Below are 10,338 nucleotides of genomic sequence, written 5' to 3' on the forward strand. Positions count from 1 at the left end.
CCTATCAAAACGGAGAAGGAGATCCACACATGAGAGACAACATACTTCCTACTTCCAGCAGAATATTGGTAAAAACGTCTACACCATGGGTTAGTGTATTATACACATTCTAGAGAAGCACAGCTTAAAAAAACCAAAACAAACACCATTTTAAAGGAACAGATTTTGTGAAACACTTTTATTATATTTCACATGTATCTTCTGTTGATACTAGAGATTCTTCTTGACTAACTACAGTGTAACACCTGAAGTCATGCTTATACCCACTTTTCTCTCCATATGCCTCCTTGTCTAATGCTTCCCTCTCTATCCCAGAAACAGCAAAACAGAAAGAGAAACTTTTGTAGTACCGAGCTTATGGATCCAACGAGACTGGTCTGAGTGATGCAATGTCAATACACATCACAAGAAACTCAACCAACCATCAGTGGAATTCTAAGTTCTGACAACTGCATAAAATTACCAAAATTATTTTGTTTCCTTCAGCCTTGTACAATTAACTTAATAGGTGAGGTGTATGAACCTCTTGTCTAAAGAACCTTTCTTGTCTAAAGAAAGTTCAACCCATCAACAAGCAATTAAAATACCCACCACATGAAAGTTCTTCAAAGTTTTGATGTATACATAACAGGAATAACATTCATGCTGTCTCACTTTCAGCACCTGACATACACACTTAATTTAGAAAGCTCCATATGCTATCCATATTTGCTACTCAGCAGAGAGAGAGAGGTTCCTTCAAAATGTCAGTTAAAACACTTGATTTTGACAAACAGACTGGATCAGCCTCCAGGTAAGTCTGTCTCTCTCTATCCACTGTTTTCACTTGCAGCCAGAAGTGGCTGCCCTGTCTAACTCAGGCATCTGACTGACACACCTGAAGTTACTGTAACTACCCCAGTTTCAGTGTCACATCTCAGGTTCTCCTTACCCAAGACAGTACATGCATTATGAACCACAGATGAAGTCACTCTGCAATTTGCTTTCCTCTAGGGAATCTCTGCAACCTTTGCTACTCTGCATACTGTCAAAAAGACTATTATTTTTTCATTTAAAACCAGTAAAAATAAGTCTATCCAATATCACTACATTCATTCAGCTCTTATCAAGCCATGAATCCAGTAGACATGGACACTGTTGATTAACTAAATCTTGCAATACAGTTTCTTAGCCACAGGAGCAGTTCAGAAGTCTATGATTGCTTCTGTCACTGTTCTGAATAGCAGTTATCTAAAATTTTATCACTATGTAACCCAAATTAAATAGAGAATGTTTACTGTAATGAGAGGGTCCCATGGAGGAATTGTGTTGATATGCTTCCAACTCATAGGTAGAAAACATACCACCAGAGCAGATGAAGAACAGGCAATGACATTACTGGAAATGGTAGCTCTAGTATCACTAACTTCACATTGCAACAGTGTAGATCAACAAAGAAAAGACTTTCTTACAGCAACAAGTTCCAGTAGCATTTTTCTGTAGACAAACTCCATGAGCATTCCTTTTACGATAGCAGAAATAAAAGGGGAAAAAAACCTCAGCTTAGAAAAGATACAAAGCCTAGATACCATATAGATATATTTTTTTTCCTGACCAATACTCCAAATTAAGCTACTGCTCGGCACCTCAAAGGCAGTCAATACCACTGCACCTGTAAGAGTTTTTACAGGGATTACTTCATTAGAAAATTCAAAATATATCCAACTAAGAATGCAGATCTTGATATTAATCCCCTGGAGAGCCACTCTCCAGGATGAGTGTGCAAAGGAAGCACTGATGACTAATTCTATACTCCCAAATTAATAAATTCTGGAATATGAACAAAAAATAAATCTAGTTTACCGTAACTACACAATGTCAGGACTAGCCCAAAACTGATTTGCTCACTTCTTTCCTCTCACTTCCTTGCAATGTTTTAGCTGTAACTCTTCAGTAATGTATTTCAGAAGACAGCAAATACTACACAACTCTTAAATAAACCATAAGCAGCTAAGCAGTATCAGTTCTGGAGGACAAAGGCCTGTTGGGAAGGCACCAGACTTCAAGCTTCCAATGGCTTATGACACAAATAATAAGGCAGACAAAATAAATCATAATAATGAAGTTGTGAAAGATACCTTGACAGTGTCCTCTTAATCTTCGGCCAACGTAAGATGTCATGTAAGCACTGAAGCAGCAAAGAGATGATTCTGCTTAGATAGCAAAATATCTCAATTTCTCTCTGACCTACAAATCATAAACTTATAGATTAGTGGTGCACTGGCATGTATCTCCACAGTAGCTCACAGAAATAATCTTCTGAAACAAAATGCACCTGGCCCTGAGATACAGAAAAACCATAATTACAAAAAAGATGAATGGGAGCATGCATGGAAGATTTTGACACCGCAGTCAAGAACCTTACAGAGCAAAGATCCTAAGCTGTCCAAGACAGCCATTGCATCTATAAAGATAAAGCAGATCACACGCAGTTCAGAAACAGAAATGTCTTCCCAGGGCAATCTAAACTGGGGAGCAGAGCACAACCCTGCCCATATGTTCCTAATGGATCTTAGTATCTTGTCATACTGTCACCAGCAGTATCACCATTAGACAAGTGTTGGATGAAAATTACTTTCTTGAGCTGCTCAGCCTGGAATCTGTGAACTAACTACTACATTTTTGTTCTTTTTAAATATACTCTGTATTAAAAATCACTCAGCTTGTCTCATAGTAATTAATATCAGCTGATAAGAGAGGATTAAGACTTGCAAAATCACATTAAGAGATCCTTCATAAACTGGTATTGGAGAGATGCAGAACCACACATACTCAAGCTCACAGGTTCTTCTCTCCTCACTCTTGCTAATAAACATTTTCTGTCTTGTGCAGAAAGTCTACACTTGAGAAAACACAGATTTAGATACCCACAGAAGTACCCACTGATCTGTTTTTCTAGCTTAACTCCTCAGAGAGCCTGATTTTGAAAGATATGATTAAGCGGATCCCTTGACTTCATCATGGCCAGTCTCTTGGAAGCAACTTCAGATGGCTCTTACTTGGAACTAGTAACATTTCCATCAATTTTATCTAGATTGGACAACAAAAATATAACTACATAGGAAAATATGAGGGTATAAACACAGTATCAACTTTCACAGGATTTAATAAAGTAATCAGTTTAAAAAAATCAATAAAGCCAGTCATTTCAGGAGCATAGTGGTGCCTTACTTAGTTAAGATTCATTATTTTCAGAAAGAGGCCATTTGTTTCAATAGTGGTATGCTCCCAGTAATGACAATGGTAAAAAAAATATATTCAGTCAGGTTCTTTGTATGAATGAGTGGTGACTAGAAGTGAGCTTCATGAACTAAATTAAGTGTTCTCTACAAGAGATTAAAGTATTTTAAAATGTGACCATATATACTTTCCTAGCTGGTCTCTTGTATATTTTTAATCCCCGAGATTAAATGATGTTCCAAAAGACACAGGTATTTTGGTGCGTCAAGGTGTCAAACTATCCAAAAGCACAGGGGCAATCAATAAGCCTCATCAGGACACTAAACATTCTATTTTGCTTGGTGTAGCATGTATCAATGAATGATGAATAACACATGCTATCCATTTACTACTGTTGTTAGGGATTGACTGTGAAATGAAAGGGTAGGAGTGAAAAGGACAACCAAGGAACAAAACACTTGCATCGCTTTTCTGGTTTGGTGTTGTTTTACACAAGTCAGCTGAGGGAACCAAAAAACCACTTAATTATGTAAGACAGTTACTACTTTTTTCAAATGCTGAGGTACGTAGTGAACCTTCCTGCTTCAGCAGACCTGCAGACCACATCCTATCTGGAATTTAAATTATCTCCTTGTCTTATTTTAATGCTTTAGCATTATCATGGGCTCATGCACTTTTCTGAAGAAAATGTATTTCCTAAGTTCACATGTATACTCCAGATGTTTTGCATTATGGAAAGAACTTTTTTTTAATATACAGATCTTAGTCCTAATAAAAACATCAATGCTAATTTCCAGGTGAATCATATGAAGTCTGAATAAGGTAACTGCATCCAACACATCTTTTCCTATCTATATTGGTATAACCCTAGTGGTGGCTTTTTCCTCCTTAATCCATAGACAGAGGCAATCAAGTAAAAAAACCTGACCTAACCTTTCTGCTTTGAAGATCACTATGATGGCTGTTAGGAATAGAATGCACTCACACTAGACAAGATAGTGTCATACTCTGGTTGAGTTGTAAAGACATAACCTCAAATGTAAGCTCACACATAGCTGCTACAGCATTTGTTTACGATGTCTGTGTCAATGATTTATACTCACACAATAAAATATTAAGCGCAACAAATTATAAAGCTGGTAGCACAAGAATTCTAACAGGTTTTCTTCACACTAACAATTCTGACACTAACCAGGATCCACCAGAAGCACTGTGTGTTGCATTACATAAAATCAAATACAGAAGCTTAGTTTTATATAACTATAATATGCATGCAGATGGTCTTCAGGATAAGAGATCTTCTCTAAACTGCAGTTTGTACAAAATTTGAGGTATAAGCAAAAGGCAGGAATTTTCCTATTTCTAGTGCAGTGGGAATCTCTTCCTATTTGTAACTCCTACCAGTTCTTCCAGTGTTAAAGAACTGCCAAGACTGAAACCCATTGCAGAGATTTTGAATGAACAGATTAAAATCAAAGGGAACTATTTTTCACCCATTCCAGCTAAACAGTAGGTCACATCTATAGTTGTAATAATTGCAATTCAGTTAGTTATGCTGACAGCATCCATGGCATAAAAATAAAATCAGCAAAGTCAATTTTATAAAGATCACCAACGTCAAGTAAAACACATTCTATGCATCTCTGAACAATACATGAGGATAAACTATGCAGTGAAACTATGCAGGCAGATTGTATTGTTCTTCTAAGCCTTGCCCTCTGAATGCATTCCTTTAGCCAAGCAATGGGAAGATAAACCCATTTGCCTAATGGAGCATATAATTTAAATATTTCAGACAAGCCATCTACAGAGATCTTGCTTAAAATAATTGCTAACAGCCATCCATCCAAATATCTTGCATGATGAAGAGCACAACATAGTTCACAACTGTTTTTTTTAGAAACTTCAAACTATCCAGCTCCTTTAGTTACTTTAGTCACTGTGTATATGCTGTATTGCTTTATTATAGCAAATCTCTTTTTTTTTCCACACAGCAGATTTAATACAAAGCTGCTATTTTTCTCTTTTGCAGTGCCTTGCAATATTTCTAAGGCAAGTAAAATTTCAGATTTTACTACTGCAGCATGTAGTCCTGCACAATTTTGCAAACAAAATATGTTTAAATTTATGGAAGCTAAAAGGGCTTAATACAGACTGCTGCACTTCATCCACAGGAAGACACAATCAGCCAATGTCAATATTCTGTCATTTAGAACCATGATAAAGCATTCCCTTTCACACAAAATAACATTCTTCCCCCCCCCACAAACTTGTATCTAGTGTTTTAAGATATTATTAGGATAAAAACTGGTTTTCACTTGACACAAGAAGTCTGCTTAGGTTTGTTGGTTTTTTTACCATGCTAAGAATCACATTTTGTACTGTGACCTACCTAAGGCACAACAGTAAAAAGCAAAGTACATGTTACAAGAATTCCCTCTTCCACATAAACAAGTGCCTACACTAAAAAAACAACAACAACAAAAAAAACCACCCAACACATAACAGTCTTTACTATATGCATGCTAGGAGTGAACATTTAAAAGAGTTGATCAAGTTTTGCAAACATTAGATTTTAATCATGTACAGCAATACTGCAGAGAAAATTAAAAGAAAAAATATCCCTAACTTTGACTTTCAAGTCTGTCCTGGATTTCACGTTTGTGGAGGAAAACAAAACAAAACAAAAAACCAAGCAGCTTAGTTTTGTTTGGTCTTTGCTACAAAGAGACTCATCTCCTATCCATGTCACAAATAACCTCAGCAATTCCTTCCCTCCATGAGAAGAACTGCCCATCAGATCGCGGGATTAATACAGTGTTGATTTGTTTAAGGGCTGCTTGTGTGTGTGGCTTGCGTATGTAATTTTAGCCATTCGGATACATCAGCTCCTCATTGCGTATCTCACAATAAACTGATGCACGCAGTTAACCTGAGACAGCATTCTTTAGCGAACAAAGAAGGCCAGTCCGCAATCGTGATGCGAAATCATCCCAAACGCATTATACACCCTGCAAGAACCGCTCACAGAAAACAGCCCGGCAACCTCATTCATTCCCCCCAACCCAGCGATGTGCTCACCATCTCCTCCGTCTTATTTCTTCATCCTCAGCTTATTTTCCTCCCTTCTGCTGGCTTGGAGGAGGCGGGTACACCAAAACAAAAAAAATAAAGCGAAGAAACCCACAACCCACCCCCAAAAAAAAAAAAAAAAAAAGACAACTCTTCAATAAAACACTCAGCCAGCGCTGGGCAGCACACGAAGCAAAGCCCCTTGTCTTCCCCCGCAGCCGGGCCCCCCGCGCCGCTCCCCGCCCGCCTCACGCCCTCCCCGCCCCGCGGAAGGTGCCTCCGTCCCCCAGCGCCTTCTCCCGGGAGAGCACCCGGGCTGCATCAGCCTCCACCGCCTTCTGCACCCACCAGGACAACATAGTAGACAGAGTCGGGCTGGTTTTCCCCTCCCACAACCACATTCCTATTTACAAAGGGTATCCAAGACCATCTTTATCCAACCGGGAGGGGGGGAGGAAGAGGAGGTGGAAGCAATCATTAACCCTTTTCTCGCGTTTACCTTTTCTACTACGGTTTTTGGCTGCGTCTGGGAAGCGCGCGGGGGATTTCGCCTCCCGAGAGAGCCCATCACCGCGCTGCCACCGCGGCCTGCGGGGCCCCGCACCCCGGCCTGGCTGCTCGGCACCTCCGGGGGAGCACGGCCCTCCCCAGGGCCGCTCCAAAATACAAAAGAAAAAAAAAAGGTCCAAGGGCAAAAACGAAAAAAACGCCTGCCCTTCCGAACACCGCCGCCCCGGAGGAGCGCCCCTCAGGCGAGGCCCCCGGCAGAGGGGAAGGCACTTCCCGCTCAGCCCGGGCTGGCACCGGCTTCCCAACTCTTTTTCTTTTTCTTTTTTTTTTTTTAAAGCGTTATGGCTCCTCAACACGCACACCTGCGGGGGAAGGACCAGCGGAAGCCAAGAGGCACCTTGTTCGTCCGCCCGCCCCCGCCATCGCCACAGCGGCCCCGGGCCGGGGAGGGCGAGAGGCCTCGCGGCGCTCCCGCCACAGCCCCTGCCTCGCGCGGCCTCGCGCGGCCGCCACACAGCCCGGAGCGCTTCTCCCGCGCCGCGAATTTTCCTATTGGGCGGTTCCTCCGCGGTCGCGCCTAGCAACCCAAGCCTCATTGGTGCGTTCCCGCGCCGCCCCGCTCACCGGCCGGCGGGAGCGCCCGTCCGAGCGGGGCCGCCGCGGGCAGCGAGCGGCGGGAGGAGCGGCCCGGGCCCGGGGGAGCAGCTCCCGGGGCAGCAGCTCCCGGGGCGGCCCGCACGGCGAGGAGCGGTGCGCAGGGCACGGCACGGCCGCCCGCTGCCTGCGGGGGCGGCAGGGACCGTTATGTCACCTCCCTGGATGGGTACGCGAAGCCGCGCTACCCGGCCTGCGGCGCTGCCCCCCCGGCGGGCAGGACAGCCAGAGGGTTTCTGTCCTAGGGAAACCAAATGGTACTTTTCGCAGGGCTAGGCTGGGAGATGCGGGTCCGGCTGCGGTGTGCAGCGGGAGGGCCGGTCAGGTGCGGCGCAGCCAGGCCGTGCTGGCGCGGGATCCGCGCGGATTTCTCTTAATTTGACCTTTTCGCCATTTGCACTGGTCTGTGCGATCTCAGCCTTCTCTTGGAATAGCTTGAGCTTCCTGAACCTCCGTCTTGTGTGTTCTTATCTAACCCGCTATTATTTTTGTGTTCCTCCTGTTAATTCTCTCTAGTGTTTGTCCCTTCCCGCGGATGCCCCAGGTGTTCAGCCTGGCTCGGCAGTGCCGTCACACGGACAGTATCACTCCCCTGCCTCTCCTATATTTTCTGTATTTTTACATCTAAGGATTACATCAGCCTAGTTTATCCAAGTATTACCCGGAGAGGTCATGTTGAAACATACATAGTAACAGCTCAAGTGTTTTCTGAAGTGCTCCTTGCCAAGCTAGTCCCCATCCCTGCATTCTTTATTTCCAGATGCATTTGCTCACATTTTCTGACATGAAAAATGCATCTTATTGGAGACTGGGATGATTTAATTTGGCACATCAGCTAATTCTAACTATTCAGTCATGAATTAACCACTAGGCAATTGATAGAAATATTTAATAGGATCAGAACAAGAACTGATGTCTAGAAAACTGACTGATGTCTGCTCTGTGACAACTACTTTTTGAGAGCTCTCGGGGAAAATACATAATCCATTTGAGGTGTGCTTTATCCATTCCACACAACAAGCATTCCAGTGCTTAAAAGATAGAACGAAGTTGTCCAGACTATTTCTCTTTTAGTTGTTGAGACTGACTCAGGACAATTCTACAATTCACTAAGCTCCTGCTTGTATTTTAGCTGATAGTTAGTACCATGCTTATCACTGAAGGTACCTAAAGTGGATACAGAATCACTGCCTCCCTGGGATCAGACTATTTGAGTTTGACAAACAATGGGACCTATAGTCTAAAAGGGACAACAATAGCTGAGCTGTTTTAGGCAGAACAAAAAGCAGAGAAAGTCTGAATGGCCACCAAGTCTGGTATTCACAAGTCCTTGCAGCAGACTGTTTTTTGTGAAGCCTCCTAAGAATGCTTTTGAAATTACTCTGAAGTTATTCTAACTTCCCATAAAATAATGAAAAAATAATGAAAATAATTAAAATAATGAAAAAAAATCAGTAAAAACTAACACCATTAAGTTTTAAGCCTATGGACATTTTTCTTCTTCCCATGTTTGTAACTCCTACTAAGGGTATGCAGACCTAACCTCTGAAGATTTTATTGGTTATCAAGCATAGAAGCTAAAGAGTATTTGGTCACTGTGATGTCTCTACTTTGAGAAACAGAGTGACAGCAAAGAACAATAAATGACCTTTAATGTGCATGCATTTTACCAATTCTGTCATCATGCAGATTAAGAGATTCTGATTTTCTACTTATTCATCAGATAACTGTTTTCAAGAACAGCTCCATACCTAAATAATGTATTTTAGCTTTATATGTATCAAGGTTGATATATGTAGGTAATAACTTCAAATTATTAATGTGTTTCAAAAGCAGTAGCACAAATAATGGTGATAGGGTACTCACCTGGCCATTTTCATCAGTAGATCTCAAAAGACCTTGCGAAGGTCAGTGCAACAATCCCATTGCTGATGATGGAGAAGGAAAGAATTGAGATGAACTTGCTCAATGTCGTATGACAAACCTGTGGTAAAGCTAACAATTGACTTCAGTTTTTCTGTATCCAGGATGAATGGGTTTGCCTCACAAGCCATGTTACACACTCATATACTCCTGGGAGTTCTTTCCATTAGTGTGCCAAATCTTCTGTGCTCTGAGTTTATCAGTGTTGTTGAAAAGCAGCCCAGGTTTTTCTGGTCTTCATTTAGAGGCTTCAGCATAAAGCATTTTTAATGTACAAGCTCCACTTGAAAGTCTCTATTGCCATCTGTGAAAAGAAGCCAGAAATAAAGTTTGAAATGTTGTTTGAAGAACCCACAAGGAAGCTAATATTTCAATTTGAAGGGACAAAAAGGTGGCACAGATCAAATTGCAGCCTAAATCTGCAGATCTAAGTAACCTACTACCTTTAATTATCAGTTCTGATAATGCTGTGCTTAATAACTGAAGTGAAATCTGACTTTGTTACCCGTGTTTTCTTCAGTCCTCAGGAAGGCTGCCCTGCCCTGCCCAGAATTCACACCCTGGCAAGCTCAGGGCTCAGTGCTTTGAGGCCTTTCTGGAGGCAGTCTCACCCAAAAGCCATCCCACGTGTCCAGTCCCACAGGGACCCGATTCTAGAAACGGGTAAGTAGCAGCATCCAAACTCACTACGATTGTCAACAACACGGGCCGGGGTTATCAGTCCTCAGACACGTGAGCCCTTTGAAGCTCAGATCAGGCCTTTGATATTATTAGTTCGTACCTGGAAACAAAACATACTGGCAGCCAAGGCCAAGCGGCCACCCGTGCGCCACTCAATGCCACAGAGGGCTTCTCCAGCCCAAAGCAGGGCTGTGTTGAAGGCGCCGTGCCCCGAGCACCCCGCACCGCCCCGCTCGGAACGCCCCAGGCCCACCCGAGGCCGCAGCCCCTCACGGCGGC

At 42.5% G+C, this 10,338-nt stretch overlaps 1 protein-coding gene across 9 annotated transcripts in view; it reads right to left on the reverse strand.

Annotated features, from left to right (window-relative positions):
* The window catches only part of ARVCF (ARVCF delta catenin family member), a 249,036-nt gene extending 238,771 nt beyond the window's left edge, over positions 1-10,265 (reverse strand). For 6 of the 9 annotated variants that reach the window (XM_051634294.1, XM_051634300.1, XM_051634301.1 and 3 more), the window contains exons 1-2: positions 10,160-10,265; positions 9,322-9,682 (exon numbers count right to left, since the gene is read on the reverse strand). The gene's annotated coding sequence lies outside the window, so the exon portion shown is untranslated. Of the gene's footprint in view, positions 1-6,300; positions 6,395-6,639; positions 6,678-6,790; positions 6,823-9,321; positions 9,683-10,159 lie in introns of those variants that run through there. The other 3 variants (XM_051634291.1, XM_051634293.1, XM_051634292.1) reach the window with 3 other exon arrangements.
* Between the last annotated feature and the right edge of the window lie 73 nt (positions 10,266-10,338).

The sequence above is a fragment of the Apus apus genome, chromosome 16 (genome assembly GCF_020740795.1).
Source record: "Apus apus isolate bApuApu2 chromosome 16, bApuApu2.pri.cur, whole genome shotgun sequence".
Classification (NCBI taxonomy): domain Eukaryota; kingdom Metazoa; phylum Chordata; class Aves; order Apodiformes; family Apodidae; genus Apus; species Apus apus.